The 18,037-nt window shown below is 38.3% G+C and overlaps 1 long non-coding RNA gene across 1 annotated transcript; it reads left to right on the top strand.

Annotated features, from left to right (window-relative positions):
- The first annotated feature begins 7,066 nt into the window (after positions 1 to 7,066).
- LOC133245309 (uncharacterized) lies at positions 7,067 to 15,475 on the top strand. The gene is made up of 3 exons (XR_009735631.1): positions 7,067 to 7,399; positions 14,250 to 14,367; positions 15,314 to 15,475. It is a non-coding gene; the product is annotated as an uncharacterized LOC133245309 (long non-coding RNA).
- The last annotated feature ends 2,562 nt before the right edge of the window (positions 15,476 to 18,037 follow it).

The raw sequence follows: 18,037 nt of genomic DNA, 5'->3' as shown, positions 1-18,037 counted from the left end.
ATAGCCAAGCTATAAACCCCTGAAAATTGGAGTTTATAATGGAAATACTGACAGACCCTTAACTTTTAGGATGAATGTGCAGCTGTAATAACATTTGCTGTTGCTGCCTCAGATGTGCTTATTTCAAATATAAAACTGGCTGACCACTTGCTGAAGTATTTTCCCATTTCTAAAATCTTAGAAAATTCATTTCTTGTTTTGGGATCCCCTTTTATCTCAAAAGTTATTATAATAAACAAGATGGAGGCCCTATCCTTCTACTTTCTATTTATACATTATCTCCTTGGTTATCTTGTCTTCTCCCATGGCTGGTTATCACAAAGCTTTCCTGTATATGGCATCTCTACCCACCAGTTAGTTATTCAAGCCAGAAAATTAGAGGTCAGTTTTAACTCATACTACATCTTCACCACATCTAATTGATTGCAAATACTGAGGGTTTTACTGCTAAAATGTGTTTTGAAACCATTTATTTTTAATCCCCAGGGCCATCACTTTAGTTAATGCTACTAAAACCTCAGGCCAAGCTGATTACAATAGCCTCCTAACTTGCATTTCAGGATAATTGATAGTTGGTGGAAGAAAGTTCTTAATATTTATAGAATTTCAGCAAATAAAGCAGTAGAAATGATAAAATTAGAAAATCACCATTTCCCAACCCACAATAAAATAACAGATCTCTGCAATGATTGTCTATAGTTGCTAAAACAAGGAGGGAGTGGTTAACAGAATTTTATATTGAAGGAATGAGGCTGACATGATCAGAACTATCAGTTGTACTAATCATTAAAAGTGGGAAAACCAGTTGCTATGTGTCTTAAAACATGATAAAAGCAACAGGAAACATGCTTGCCTAAAATGTTGAATCTGAATCTAGTTAGCCCTCTAGATTTATGGAAAATAAAGGGAATGAAGCAATAAGTTAGCACTGTGAAGAAACAGTCAGACAAATCCTGAATCTAAGAAGTCTACAGAAAAACAACCGCCTGATTTCTCCAACAAATCAATGTCGTATGTAAGGCACTGATGATGGGATGGAGGTGGGGTTGGGATTGTTATGAAATAAGAGTCTTAAAATACATAACAACTGAACACAATATAAGTATTTAACTGGATCTGATTCAAACAAACCATTTTCAAAAATCACATTTGAGGCAATGGGGAAATTCAAATAAGAACTGTATCAAAAATATTAAGAAATTATTATTAACTCCCTAGGTATGAAAATGGTAATGAGGTTATTTCCAAGAAAAGTTCTTACCAGAGAGACATAATGAATATGGGTGAAATGACATGATATATATATATATTTTTTTAATACTCAGGAAAATGAAAGGAGAAGCAAAAGAAGAAAGAAGATTGGCGTATTCTGATAAGGGATTTAGCAGGATAATGAGTATATAGGTTTCATTATACTATTTCCTTTATTTTGTGTATATTTGAAATTTTCCCTGAAAGGTCATTTTTACAAAGTCATTTAGGTTCTATAAAAAAGAAAGGTGATGATTCAGCAAAGGTGATCATGATAAAATATACAGATTTGAGATATATTTAAATTAATAGGCATTGTTAATTCATTGGAGGAAGAGGTGAAAAATAAAGAGAAATCAATGGTGACTCCTTGGTTTTTGATTTGAGCAACTGGATAAATAATGGTACCAGATCCTGTGGATGAAGGCATGGCAACCCACTCTAGCATTCTTGCCTGGAGAATCCCCATGAACAGAGGAGCCTGGCAGGCTACAGTCCATGGGGTCGCAAAGAGCCAGACACAACTGAGCAATTAAGCACAGCACATAGCACGTAGAGGAGCAAATTTGGGTATGGATTAAAAACCTAATTTAATTTCAGACACTGAGACTTGTAATGGTTTTCTACAGATGCTGTAACAAATTACCACATACTAATACTTAGCATGTTAAAGCAACACAAATGTATCTTCTTACAGTTCTGAAGGTCAGAAGTTCAAAATCAGTCTCACTAAGCTAAAGTCCAGGGCTTCCCTGGTGGTTCAGATGACAAAGAATCTGCTTGCAATGCAGGAGACCCAGGTTCAATCCCTAGGTCCAGAAGATCCCCTAGAGAAGGAAATGGCAACCTTCTCCAGTATTCTTGCTTGGAGAACCCCAAGGACAGAGAAGACTGGCAGGCTACAGTCCATGGGGTCACAAAGAGTTAGACATTTCTGAACGGCTAACATACATAAGCTCAAGTCCGGCCTTCCCAGGTGGCACTAGTGGTAAAGAACCTGCCTGCTGATGCAGGAGACATAAGACATATGGGTTCGATCCCTGGGCCAGGAAGATACCCTGGAGAAGGAAATGACAACCCACTCTAGTATTCTTGCCTGGAAATCCCACGGACAGAGTAGCCTGATGGGCTACAATTCATGAGGTCACAAAAAAGTCGGACACCCCTGAAGCGACTTAGCAGGCAATCTGAAGTCAAAGGGTCAACAGGACTGGTTCCTCCTCCTCTTCCACACCACCCCCTTTCTCCTCCTCCCCCTCCCTTGTCCTTTTCCTCCTCTTCTTCCTCTCCCTCCCCCCACCCCACCCCTTTCTCCTCCCTCCTCCCCCTCCTCCTGAGTCTTAAGATTAATGTTTCCTGTGTTTGTTTGGCTCATGTGTCAATACCCAAATATTTTCTTTTTAAATCCTAACAACCTTAAATTCAAATATCTACATATCAGGTGCTCAGTTTCTCAGTCATGTCAGACTCTGACCCTATGGACTGTAGCCTCCCAGGCTCCTCTCTCTCCATGGGATTGTTCAGGCAAGAATATTGGAGTCGGTTGCCATTCCCTACACCAGGGGATCTTCCTGACCCAGGGATCCTATTGGGAGATTTCCTTAAAAATCTGGAATTTTGACTTGAATGATCTGGAAATACTGGCCTGTAATTCTCCTTGCTAGCAATCATTTCGGGTGAAGATGAGTAGCAGGTATTTCTGTCTCCAGATCAGACCTCTTTTGTAAGCTATCGACCAAACCTTCAACTGTTTACTAACGTTAATCCATCCATAAAGATTGCTTTTCTGGTTTCCACTATTGCTAAGGAGAAGTCAGAACAAACACTTCTTAATCTTTTGCAGGCAACCTTCTTGCCTTTCTTGAATACTTGGAGGAATTTTTCTTTGCAGGGCATACATGCTGAGCACTAAATCCAGTGACACTCAATTTGTAATGAAAAGATTTATCATCTTTGTCATGATCAGAAAAGATTTCCTGTATCATGATCTCTTTATCATCCCTACCATCAGACTTGTTTCCAAAATAGGAAATATTGTTGGAATTTTTCCAGATTTACTTCACTAACTTTCTAAAACACTGAATCACTCCCTTTGGAAGAATTTTTTAATGTCAACGTATAATGTCTACTTTCAATTTTATTCAGTTTATACTGTTTCTGAAAAATGTTCCATATAGTTTGTGTAATAAGTTTGAAACGAATCCCTAGTCTCAAGTTTCTTGCCTGTTTTATTCACTATGGTATATTTCAGTGGCCTGGACTCTAAGTCTCTTCTTATTCCTACATCTTTCCTGGAAATGTCTTCACTTCATGTTTGATGTGTATGTTACATAGTGCATGGTTTATTAAACATCTTAATATTACTTTACAATAAGTTGCTTTATTTACTTCAGATATTCCCTTTTCAAAGATAGGGAATATGCCACCTATAAACATTCAATAAAACTAATTATATAGGGAATTTATGAGCAATTTATGGATGGGGTTGTTACCTGAATAAGTACTTGGTGTCAGCAGCCATATAACAGTTGTCTTGTTCCTTTCTCTCTTCTTTAACCTACTAGTCAACAAACAAGAAGATACTTTTAATCCTGTATTTATCCTTAACATTCTAAGAACTCCCAGTTAAATTTTTTTCTTTAATAGGTAGAGTGACTTTTCTAAGGCAATTGTAAGGTATATCAGTCACAGATATCTAGAGAAACAGAACCAACAAGATATGTACTTATAGATCTATCTCTAACTCATCTATCTATTTATCATTTATAGAGAAAGAAAGAGGGAGGGATTCATTTTAAGGAGTTGGCTTAAGCAATTGTGGAGGCTTGGCAAGTCCAAAATCTAATGCGGTAAACAGATGGGTTGGAGATTCAGGCAAGAGTTGCAGTTCAAATGCAAAGTTAATCCACTGGCAGAATTCCTTCTTGCTAAGGGGGATGTCAATCTTTGTTCTGTTAAGGGTTGCAGGTGATTGGATGAAGCCCGTTCACTTTACGGAAGGTATTTGACTTTAAAAGTCCACCAACTTAAATGTTGTCTTCGTCCAAAGAGCACCTTCACAGAAAACATCCAGAATAACGTTTAATCAGATATCTGGCCTCTGTGGCCTAGCCAAGATGACACACAAAATTAGCTGTCACAGAAGATACTTTTTATAGGTGTTCATATTTATAAAAGTAGGTGGCATATTTGGGTTATTGGAAAAGAAGATCTATCCTTTGGTGAGTCGTCTGTTTGTTTACTGTTAATGTGAACTGACTGGAATCACAGCTATTTTAAACCAGCATTATCACAACACATTACAGGAACTGCATATGCTGGAAAAAAAAAAAAAAAGTGGGCAGTAAAACATATTGATGAATAGTTATTGACAGTTTTTATCCAGACAAGCATTTGCAAAAACAGCGAGTCCATATTTTTGCAAGAGGCTTTCTTATTGCAAGCCTGCATAGGCCATAGTATAAGTATCGTCTAAGCTCAGGAGAAACATGAGCTGAATATGCAAGTGTTTCTCCAGTGTTCACAGATAGCATCTGGATATTTAAATATCCATATTTTGATACACATATTCAGAAAGGGGGATGTATAATTTTGCAGAAAGCATTTGCTTAGGGCACCATAATATTTTTTTATTAAATGCTTACTTTACGTGCTTGGTTTTTTTCCCCAAAAGAATGGAGGAGAATACGTATTTTTCTTCTAGAACTATTTAACTACTACATATTTCTACCTTTATAATGATTTGTTTTCAGTTTTGTTTTGTTTGGGGAGTCACTCCACAGATAATAGAATGTTTGTTAACCATATAACATTCTGCATTTAGCAGCAATACCTTGAAATATTCTAAATTTATTTCATAAATCTACACTCAGGGAGGGATGAACAGTGCTATAACTTGGCACTGCAGAAGTTAAATCACTAATTTCCCATCTATGCAATATAATTATCCTCTAATTGACTGATATAATTTTCTAGTTACTACCAATAGAACCACTACTGGTTCAGACTTATTCACCATTTTTTGCAAAATAACTACCATTTAAAAAATTCATTTCTGTGCACATGCCACTTCACTACTGGTTCAGACTTAGTCACCATTTTTTGCAAAATAACTACCATTAAAAAAAATTCATTTCTGTGCACATGCCACTTTTTGTCCTGAGAAGGTACTCATCCCTCTTTTAAACTCTGTTTAAAACTATCCCTCTTTCCAAAAAGAGAAATCTTGGAGTGATTCTGCCTCTAATAGTTGCAGCTCAGGACCTCTCCTGTAAGCTTGCAGGTATGCTATGACATTGTATATGTGTGCAATGGTTATGCACAGAGGTTGGCATGACCACATGCAGCTTTGTGTCCTGAATGAGCATTACTCTTGCTGGGCATTCAGAGTGAAGGTGGGTGTGTCATAAAATTTTTTCTTTAAGGCTCAGGAGATTCAACTAATGTAGCCCCTGGGTGCTAAACCTGAGATGCTCTTGTTTGACTGAAAGCTGAGTGGATGGCAGACAAGGACTCAGTCCTTGGGAGGTCCTTGGACATCTTATTCAGTGGTTCTTCATTATGTCCACCCATCAAGTTCTTACTTTTCTTTTCACTTCTTGAGAATTTTACTGTAATTAGTTCCTAAACCTTAAGCATCTCATGTACTGACCACCCCATCTCCAAAACCACAAATGTGTTTCTCACCTCTGAAGTTCCTTCTATGGCCCATGCCCCACGTATTCTGCCCTTCAGTTCAGTTCAGTTCAGTCGCTCAGTCTTGTCCGACTCTTTGCAACCCCATGAATTACAGCACACCAGGCCTCCCTGTCCATCACCAAACCCCAGAGTTCATTCAAACTCATGTCCATCGAGTCGGGGATGCCATCCAGCCATTTCATCCTCTGTCGTCCCCTTCTCCTCCTGCCCCTAATCCCTCCCAGCATCAGGGTCTTTTCCAATGAGTCAACTCTGTGCATGAGGTGGCCAAAGTATTAGAGTTTCAGCTTCAGCATCAGTCCTTCCAATGAACACCCAGGAGTGATCTCCTTTAGGATGGACTGGTTGGATCTCCTTGCAGTCCAAGGTACTCTCAAGAGTCTACCATTTTAAATTGAAGTACAAGCTTACCTGAAACAGTCCCAGGATAGCAAAGAAAAGGAGGAAAAACTAAAATGTTAACTTTTCATCTTAAAAGAGATTAAGTATTCTTGTTCTCTTACAATATCTATGTAGGGAAATAAAATGATTTATTAAATGGTGTTTTCTCTGGAATAATCATAAACAAATGCTTCTCCTAAAATGATTTCTTAGAATTCTCCTTGCAGTGCTTAGCTATGATCAGCTTCCTTGGTGCCTTCTTAAATAGAACAGGTTATCTTTTCTTCCTCATCTTTTACCTGGTCAGGCAATGAGATTCTTGCAGAGTTGCTTGTTCTGAGCTCTGGAAGAGACCGTTTCTCTGAGAAAACTGTTTGGGCTGGAGGAAAAGGATGGCATCTCTCACTACAATGATGGAGGAGAGAGATGCAGTCTGCTTTCAATTCCTATTAGACTTACATGCCATTATGAAGGGGCTTCCCAGGTGGTGCTAGTGGTAAAGAACCCGCCTACCAATGCAGGAGACGTAAGAGACACTGGTGGATCCCTGGGCTGGGAAGATCCCCTGGAGAAGGGTATGGCAACCCACTCCACCATTCTTGCCTGGAGAATCCCCACAGACAGAAGAGCCTGGCAGGCTACAGTCCATGCTGTGGCAGAGTCAGATACAACTGAAGCAACTGAGCATGCATGCCATTATGAAAGCCAGAGAGACAGAGGGAACGGGAAGTGGGTAGGTACAAATGGAATGAAGGGAGGGAAGAAGAGAGAAAAGAAAGAAAGCAGAATAAAATAAATAATATAAAAACAGGGTAAAATGCTATGTGTTTCAGATTGAAGAATCCCTTCTTTTTCTTTGTGTCGGGAGATCTTATACACTCTGAAGACCTCAGCCACTGCCACTATTCTGATAATTCCCAAATCTCCATTACCAGCCTGTCCAGGACTATGAAGAGCTTGTGGTTTTAACCTGTTTGCAAGATCACAAGTTAGGATACTATTTTCATGGATGCTGGCAGAAGACTTTTGGATCAGAAACAAAAGACCTTATTGCTCACAGCACAGCAAGGTGAGTAAGCTTCATGTTCATGCCAGTCCTCTTTTCCCCCTGAAAATCCATGGGACATTGTTTCAAAGTCTAGATAGATGCTGCAGATGCAGTGGGCTTGCACTACAGCTAAGAGACACAAACTTAGGAAACCCCAAACATTTATAATGAGATGCAAGCAAACCTGACTGACCAAATTGTGCTCCAGGGGGAGATATTTTCTTTATCACACCCTGAAGTAAAAAAGGGAACATTTCATGCAAAGATGGGCTCAATAAAGGACAGAAACAGCATGGACCTAACAGAAGTAGAAATTATCTTAAAGAGGTGGCAAGAAAACACAGAAGAATTGTACAAAAAAGATCTTCAAGATCCAGATAACCACGATGCTGTGATCACTCACCTAGAGCCAGACATCCTGGAATGTGAGTCAAGTGGGCCTTAGGAAGCATCACTACCAACAAAGCTAGTGGAGGTGATGAAATTCCAGGTGAGCTATTTCAAATCCTGAAAGATGATGCTTTTAGGAATCATCCAGTATGCTAGGAAATTTGGAAAACTCAGCAGTGGCCACAGGACTGGAAAAGGTCAGTTTTCATTCCAATCCCAAAGAAAGGCAATGCCAAAGATATTCAAACTACTGCCCAATTGCATTCAACTCACACGTTAGCAAAGTAATCCTCAAAATTCTTTAAGCCAGGCTTCAACAGTATGTGAACCAAGAACTTCCAGATGTTCAATTGGATTTTGAAAAGGTAGAGGAAACAGAGATCGAATCACCAACATCCATTGGATCATAGAAAAAGCAAGAGAATGCCAGAAAAACATCTACTTCTGCTTCATTGACTACACTAAAGCCTTTCATTGTGTGGATCACAACAAACTGTGGAAAATTCTTAAAGAGATGGGAATACCAGACCACCTTACCTGCCTCCTGAGAGAAATCTGTATGCAAGTCAAGAAGCAACAGTTAGAACTGGACATGAAAAAGCAGACTGATTCAAAATTGGGAAGGGAATACATCCAGGCTGTATATTGTCACCTTACTTATTTAAATTATATGCAGAGTACATCATGTGAAATGCCGGGCTGGATGAAGCACAAGCTGGAATCAAGATTGCCGGGAGAAAGATCAATAATCTCAGATATGCAGATGACACCACCGTTATGGCAGAAAGTGAAAAGGAACTAAAAAGCATCTTGATGAAAGTAAAAGAAGAGAGTGAAAAAGTTGGCTTAAAACTCAACATTCAAAAACTGAAGATTATGGCATCTGGTCCCATCACTTCATGGCAAATATATGGGAAAACAATGGAAACTAACAGACTCTATTTTCCTGGGCTCCAAAATCACTGCAGATGGTGACTGCAGCCTTGAAATTAAGTGACACTTGCTCCTTGGAAGACAAGCTATGACCAAACTAGAGACCATACTAAAAAGCAGAGACATTACTTTGCCAACAAAGATCTGTCTAGTCAAAGCTATGGTTTTTCCAGTAGTCATGTATGGATGTGAGAGTTGGACCATAAAGAAAGCTGATGACAAAGAATTGATGCTTTTGAACTGCGGTGTTGGAGAAGAGTCTTAAGAGTCCCTTGGACTACAAAGATATCCAACCAGTCAATCCTAAAGGAAATCAGTCCTGAATATTCATTGGAAGGACTGATGCTGAAGCTGAAACTCCAATCCTTTGGCCACCTGATGTGAAGAACTGACTCATTGGAAAAGACCCTGATGCTGGGAAAGACTGAAGGCAGGATGAGAAAGGGACGACACAAGATGAGATGGTTGGATGGCATCACCAACTCGACGGAGATGAGTTTGAGTAAGCTCCAGGAGTTGGTGATGGACAGAGAAGCCTGGCATGCTGCAGTCCATGTTGTCGCAAAGTCAGAGACAACTGGGAGTGACTGAACTGATACACAAAGTTGAATAAAAATATGCTTTTTATTTCTGGTGTTTTTATATTTCGCTTACATTTACAGACAAAATTTTAGAGAGACTAAACACATATATTTAGACCAGCTATTTTATTAAAACTTTCAAGGGAAGAGGTCATTTATTTTTCAACACCTCCCTTGCCAAAGGGGATATTCTATAAATAATGTTTACTAGCCAACCAGTTACTTTAGTAGCAAACTGACTGCATATATATATATATATATATATATATATATATATATGAATTGTGTCACTGTTTTTAAATTTAGAGCAGGATTACTCAGTCTTGGCACTATTCACATATCCTTGGCTGCATAATTCCTTGTTGTGGGGGGCCATCCTAAACACTGTAGGATTTTTAGCCACAGTTCTGGTTTCTACCACTAGGTCTCATTAGTATCTCCCCAATCCAGTTTTGACAACCAACATTGCCTCCAGATATTGCCAAATTCCCCTGAGAGACAAAAATCCCCCTGGTTTGTGATTCACTGATTTAGTGCCAGTGCTTGACACTTTTTATCTCCAAAAAAAGAATTCAAATGGAGTGAAAGTTGTGCACAAATTTCTCTAAAGCTAATATTTAAGAATTACTAGAAAAGTACATTCCAGCAAGAAAACAGGCCACTGTAGTAAAAATGGGATAAGATGCCTCACAGAAGATACATATTAATGAATGAAATATTATTTGTTATATAGAACAAAACCAGTGAGCAGTATGATGCTTCAAAAACTGTTCTGTGGTAAACCGCATGAACCATATCAACCTTGATTGTGTTTCTTGAACCCATAGAAAAGATTTATACCTTCTCCCCTTTTATAGAGTAATCTAGGCATATATCTAGAATATTGTTTTTTCCTTATTTAGAAGATTGTTTTTTCTAGCTCTTAAAATTCTTATGGCATTTTTATTGCCATAATCAATGTTTATTTATTGTAATGCTAATAAATGTTTGTGAGTTCGGTTGATCTTTTCCAGCAGGATGGTTCAAAAATAATTTTAACAATTGAAGTTTGCAAAGAGATTGTCATCATATTGTCCATTTTTTCTTGGTATTTTGAAAAAATGTTTTTAAATTTGCTGTGATATTACACCCTAGAAAGTGACTTGAGTGTTCTGCAATAGCAGCTTTTCATTTGGGTTATGAGTATTAGTATTCACTTACAGCATTAACTCTAGTAGTTTCAAATATGCCATTATGAGCCATTTGGAATTTTAAAAGCATTCATAAATAAATGCATGGTAGAGAGTTCCAATTGGTTGGATAAGTAATGTACACTTAAAAAATTAAAATGATATCAAAATGCATATACACATTGATTAAATAGAGTAAGTGTATTTTGAGTCATTGAAATACATTCTTCATCATACTGAGTGAAGCTTTCAGAATTGTTGCTTTTACATTGTAACAAATAGCAAATAGTACCCTAGAATAGCAAATGCCAGTAATAAAAGTGAAGATTTTAAATAGAAAAAAAATGTTAGTTTACTAATTTCATGAAGAGTGGAAATCTAAAACCTATTGCCATTTGGTTCTTAAGAAGCCTTATTGGACATTGAAGCAAAAATTATACAAAGGAATCAGAAATTTTTATTACTTTTTATTCATCACGCATAATATGTGAAAAGAATTAAATTAGGCCACATAGACTGAAAATTAATTTAGTATGGCTACTATGGCTCCTATATTTTAAATTTCTTATTTATTAAGAGACATTATAAAAGAAGAAATAGCAAATACATATATTTTCCAAAAAATTTCAACCCACCTCCCCTCCTCCCACAATTCAACAACCCTGAAGTCTGTGACAATCACTCTGCTACCTCTCCTTGCCAAGATTTCCATTGTCCCTTTCAGAGTATGTAAATGCTTTACTTCTGTGCCAAGTGTGACCATGGAAATCTGTGTCAGGCCTCCTAACCTCCTAGGCACACATGCAGCCTCCATCATTTGAGCTCCTGCCTGGCTCTGGTGTACTAGTGAAAATGAAAAACAGAACTCCTTTAAGGTATAGCGATTCCTGTGCTCTCCTAGGCTCAGAGTCTAGCCTCCTTCACCATCCTTTTACATGCTCACTTCCATTTCCTCCCCTTCCAGAGCAGCCCCATCTCGTTCTCTAACAAAAGTTTTAAGATGACTTCAGATAAGAGTAGCTATTAATTATCACCAAGGCAAGAGAAGGAAGAACCAGGAGGTTTAGCTCCTCTTCCATTCTTTCTATTCTCTTCTAACAGTGAGAATAAATCAATATTTTAAGCTTATAAATTATATACATTTCCTCTACCCATATTTCTTTGTTCCTCACAAAACCCTGTAATACATGCTGCCATTTCACAGATATAGAATGACACTGAGAAAGTCTAGTTATCTTGCCCAAGGTCACAAAACTAGAAGAGGCAGAATTGAGACTGAAGCCCAACTCTGTGTGACTCATGGCCCCCAAACTCTTTAAGTGGAGAAGTCAAAGAAAAACAAGGTGCTATTACTGGGTTTAACTGCAGATAACTATAGAACAATGATTTCAATCTAGTGTTTGGTGTCTATGGTAGGTAGACTCATAGCCCCACGAAGATGCCTACATCCTAATTTCCTGAGCCTGTCAATATGTTAGGTGACAGGGCAAAAGGGAATTAAGGTTGCCAAGAGAATTAAGGTTACTAAGCAGCTCACCTGAGATAGGAAGATTATCCTGGATTATCCAAGAAGGCCCCCTGAAATTGTAATAAGAGTCCTTAAACAAAGGAGACAGAAAAGTGAGCATCAATCATGTGATGTGAGAAGAATTTAACTGGCCACTGCTGGCTCTGATGATGGGGTAATAGTAATGTTAGTCGCGTCCAGCTCTTTGCATCCCCATGGACTGTAGCCCACCAGGCTCCACTGTCCATGGGATTCTCCAGGCAAGAATACTGGAGTGGGTTGCCATTCCCTTCACCAGGGCATCTTCTTGACCCAGGGATCAAACCTGGATCTCCTGCATTGCAGGCAGATTCTTTACTGTATGAGCTACAGGGAAGTCCCATGATGGTGGAAGGGGCCAACAAACCAAGAAATTCAGGTAACCTTTGTGCTCAGTCGTTCAGTTGTGTCTGACTCTGTGACCCCATGGACTGTAGCCCACCAGGCTCTTCTGTCCGTGGGATTTACCAGGCAAGAGTACTGGAGTGGGTTTCCATTTTCTCCTCCAGGAGATCTTCTGGACCCAGGGATTGAACCTGCATATCTTGGGGCTCCAGCATTGGCAGGCATATTCTTTACCACTGAGCCAGTTGGGAAGCCTTTAGAATCTAGAAAAGACAAGAAAACAGAAGCTCCATCAGTTTCTAGAAAGGAATTCAGTTACGCCGAATCTTTTATTTTGGCCTAGTGAAATCTACACTTCTAAACTCTGAAACTGGAATTTAATGCATTTATGCTGTTTTTAACCACTAAGTTTGTAATATCTTGTTATAGCAGTCATAGAAAGATATTATAAGATCTGTATCAATTTTATATTTTTAAAACATTCAACCAGTCCATTCTGAAGATCAGCCCTGGGATTTCTTTGGAAGGAATGATGCTAAAGTTGAAACTCCAGTACTTTGGCCACCTCATGCGAAGAGTTGACTTATTGGAAAAGACTCTGATGCTGGGAGGGATTGGGGGCAGGAGGAGAAGGGGACGACAGAGGATGAGATGGCTGGATGGCATCACTGACTCGATGGATGTGAGTCTGAGTGAACTCTGGGAGTTGGTGATGGACAGGGACACCTGGTATGCTGCGATTCATGGGGTCGCAAAGAGTTGGACATGACTGAATGACTGAACTGAACTGAACTGAACCACAATTAAACAATAAACCAGAAAAAGATCAAAGAAATCAGCATTCCATTATTACTAAGAAATTCTCAGCCCAAAGATATATTGAAAACCATAAATTCAAAGTTTCCAAAGGTTTTTTTTCCCTTATAGTTACCAGGCATATAATTATTCAGTAAACATTTACAGGGCAGCTGTTATTAACTTGGTGTTGAAGAGATGGTGGGAGGCAAAATAGACCAAGTTTCTGTCCCTCATAGATTTATGAACAGAATAGACTCAAGAACTGATTCATTGGGTGTTCACTTTATATCCAAATTGGTCAAGTAGAGTTACAAGAAGTTCACAGTCAAGTCAACAGTGGATCAAGGCTAGATGATGGGGAGTCAGGGTCAGCCAGAGCCTCTCTTCTGCTTCACCCCTGTTGACTGCAGAGCACAGCCATGCTCTTGTTTTCTCTTTTCCTGAATCATTGTCCAGTCTCTCCGTTCATTCTCAAAACTCACCGTACAGGGGATTTGGCCCTGACAGCCTCTCCTTTTCCTTACTGCCTCAATTTTATTTAAATATTTTTACCAATAATCACTGAGGGGAAAAAAAGGCATTTGCAATAGCATCAACAACAAAAGTTAGAGATAAATTTTCAAGCTTACAATGTTCTTACCTCAGAGGCTTTGACTCATTTTCTGTAACTGAAAGCATTCCCCTGCTTTTTTCTGAGAGATGTCCAGACAGTAACTGGAGGTATAATTAAGGCCTAAATATGGATTTGAGGTAGAACAAAAGCTACCCCCTTGACCTCAAGTGGGCATTTGCATTTCTGAGGTTGTCCCATAAGATGACACCCAACTCACTAGGGTGCCCAATAATTACATCCTTTGGGCATTTCCCCTGTACCACACATCAATTAAAGGGCAATTCTAGGAGACCTATGTCAATAAAACTGTTTTTCAAATTTATTTTGATGACAATCAGAGGATGAGGTAGATTTCAATTTGTGATCATGGGCACTCATAGTTGAAACACGAGTTTCATAAAAAATATGTATCTTTTATACTGAACTATGAACTCTGATTTTTTAAAAATTCTATCTCTTCTTCTTTTTTGAATGCTGTCTGAATCACAACCTGAAGTTTTCAAAATGCTGCAATGAGCTATCATGGGGAATTTGTTACACAATGTGAAGGGCATAGCTATCACAATCAGAAACTCTGGAAATGAGTCTTGGCTCCACAACTCCTTCATAGCTGGGTGAGTTCATTCTAGTTACTTAATGTCTCTGATTGTGCTTCCTGTTATCTAGTTTGTGGCAGTTAATATTTCAGAAGAGAGTGGCTGTGTCCCAAGGATTAAATCATGTAATGTACAATATTAGCTCCATGATGGCACAGTTGCCATGCACTTTGTTCACCGATGTGTACAGTGGTGTACTCAAGTCAGCTCTCAGAAGTTCACAAGAGATAATTCTGTACTTTTTCCCCAACTCTTCGTTCAGTGACATCCTGTGGCTAATTTGAAATCAGCCATCATGGGAGAATTTATACAGAGAAAATTTATACACCTCAACCCGTTCTCCACCCCAGCCATTATTAAACATACACTAGCACACTCCTCCGTGTATTCTGAGCACCTAAAATAGTGCCTGACCCAGTGGCTCTTAGTAAATATTCATCAAATGATGAAACAGATAGATGAATATAAAACATTTCATAACAACAACTAATAGCACAATCAGGAAAGTGAAAGTGTTGGCCGCTCGGTCATGTCCCACTCTATGGGACCCCATGGACTGTAGCCTGCCAGGCTCCTCTGTCCATGGAACCCAAGGATCAAACCCAGGTCTCCCAAATGGCAGGCAGATTCTTTACTGTCTGAGTCACCAGGGAAGTCCCAAAGCACATGTTAACAGAATGTGCCTCAGGGACTGCTTTGTTGAAAGCAGAGATACCTAAGGATTTGCCTTTAAGGAAGATCTTGCCAATAAAAGAAATTGTGTGGAAGGGTCTTATTCCCTGCTCTGTCATAGTATAACCAACGAGTTGAATGGTTAAGCCATTATGATTTCCTTTAGAGCTTTCCCCTCCATTCTCACCTTTATCTCAGCTGCAAGTGACTGATTTCTAAAATGTCAAAAATCAAATTATGATGCATAGCAGACAAATTCTATATATAATTTGTATACGTTTTCTTCCAATAGTGATGATGAAGAGGTGGGAAGTTTGCCACCCAGTGTTAACACTTTGAGAATGATGGAGAAATAAAGACCATTTCCTTTAAGCAATGTATATTTTATGATTAAAAAATAAAACAGAAAATAACAACAAAGCATATTATCACCTTCTCCAAGAACTTCTATAAATCTCCAGGAAAAGAGTGGGTATCCCTCTCTTACAGACTTCCATGGTATAATGTATAGGCTCAAGTGTATATTCTGTATATTTATCATATACAGCATAGTATGCTGCTGCTGCTGCTGCTGCAGCTAAGTCGCATCAGTCATGTCCGACTCTTCATGACCCCATGGACTGCAGCCTACCAGACTTCTCCGTCCATGGGATTTTCCAGGCAAGAGTACTGGAGTGGGGTGCCATTGCCTTCTCCGACAGCATAGTATAATTGCCTATAATTATTTGTCTTCCCCAACTTGAGTAACTGAAGTTTAATGACTTTTTTTGTTTATAATCGGACACCCAGAATAATTATTGTGCCTTCCAGAATGTATGGCAAAAAATATAAGTTAATAATGTTTAATATATACATTCATGAGTTAATGAATAGTTTTTTATATCTCTTAGTTTTTTTCTCTTAAAGATAAACTCAAGATTTTGGAAAAATTAAGCAACTAACAACAACAACAACAAAAAGATAATGAATGAAGCTTAATTTTTGAGACCAAACCAGTGTTCACTGCTCTTCAGATGTAATGATGAGATGCCTAATGGACACTCACTATTCAGTGTTTGTTCCAAGGTGGGAGGAAGGACAGGATTCCACGTGTAAGCTAACTCTGGGAGAAAATTCAAAGCCAAATGAGTAGAAATGGTAATCTCTTCAATATTTATTTCATAGCCAGTGCTTCTACTAAACAGACACTTCGTTGAGTTGCTTTAGACTCTACTGAAGCACTGGTCTTCCCTGGTGGCTCAGTCAGTGAAGAATCCACCTGCAATGCAGGAGACCCTGCTTCGATTCCTGGGTGGAGAAGATCCCCTGGAGAAGGAAATGGCAACCCACTCCAGATTTCTTGCCTGGTAAATCCCATGGACAGAGGAACTTGGAGGGCTACAGTCCATGGGGCTGCAGAGAGTCAGACAAGACTTAGCGACTAAACCACCACACCATGACCACTGAAGAATTATGTCTACTACTTAAATCTCAAGGAACCAGTAATATTTGACTATATCTCATTTGGGAACCAGTTATACCTATCTTTATTGTTTGAATACATTTCGTTCAAGGATTGTTTATACTCATTTATATTTAAACATGATTGGATATGATCAATAGAAAGTTCAACCATGTATATTCTCACCAACATATAGTTGAAATGATACATTCAGAGATCAAAATGCAAAACGAATAACTAAACAAAACATAACACTAAATTTCACACAGCTGAACTGGTTTACTTGCCCCAGCATTTGCTTGAATAGATGTTTAAAAAAAGGCATAATTTTCTGTGCCCCTTGGTTTCTGCCAAATCATAGCAGCCAATAGTCACAGTAAATCAATGCATATTCTTTCCCTAAGTCCCTTAGGTGCTGTTGAATTGTAATAAATGCAACTCTCCACTTCAGTGAGCTAGGCTGTGATCCAAGAGAAAAGAAAATCTTGAATTTAGAATCTTGGCTTATCCACTGCTTAGCAAGACATTCCAAATTTTAATGAAGATTCAACTAACCAATACATGTAAATAATGAAACCTAACTTGTTTTCACTGGACAAGATACACCATACTAAGTTTGGGAAAGAATTGTTTTTTGTCTTGTTAGAGCTCAGGCTGTTGTGCCATGACGTGGACACGCCTTTTATCATTCATCACAATACTATGTGTCTTTGAATAGGTATTTCCTATTGCTGCTATGGTGATTTTTAAATGTTTAAATTCCAGATTCAGTAATATTTGTGTAATAACTATGAACTTAGGAAATATAATATACTCTCTGGTACAGTTATATCCCCATCAGATAGCAGAATCTATAGATCACTTGGGAACATGGACAGGGCATTCCATAAATAGGCACAAGGTTTCTTTTTTGCTGCTATTATTGTTCTAAGAGTTTTTTTTTTTTTTTAATACACTAACAATTTTTATCAGAGATTTTTATAGAAATCGATTTTTAGTTTTCATTCATTTGAAATAATACTTTTGGACTTAAGAAATATTTTATGAGACTTAGAAGTTTAATTATTATCTTAAAATTATAGTTCACATTCATAGAGATAATTAAACAGTAAATGCTTCATCATAAAGCTCCCTATAATTTTTCCTATAAAAAAGGATTTTATCTCTTTGTGTTGAACGAGTAAGACAACTGATACAAAATTTAATTAAATTTTAAAACATGCTAGATATGTAGGGGTGGGAATGGTTGCAAGGGAAGGTAAGAACTGGATGTCAGTCCATGAAACTAGACTCTTTTCCAGTTTCATAACACTATGCACTGAGATTTATTTTAGCAGATAAAAAGAAAAAAGAATGGAGCCCATTTATTCAGTGATTGTCTCTGAGTCTTAGCAGCTATCACGGACAGAGTTAAAATATTCTAAAGAGCAAGAATTGGGGGTTATTTTTTTCTTCCCCTAGAATCTCTCATTTACCCATTTTTTGAATATTGATTGGGTGTCTGGCACTCTTTTCAACACTGACAAGGCTCTGATGGACTGTGTTTTCCGGCAATGGCAGCAGCCCTCTCCCATT

This window comes from Bos javanicus, chromosome 3, assembly GCF_032452875.1.
Source record: "Bos javanicus breed banteng chromosome 3, ARS-OSU_banteng_1.0, whole genome shotgun sequence".
Lineage (NCBI taxonomy): Eukaryota > Metazoa > Chordata > Mammalia > Artiodactyla > Bovidae > Bos > Bos javanicus.
The sequence above is the reverse complement of the archived record's forward strand: the minus strand, read 5'-3'. Positions and strand labels throughout refer to the sequence as shown.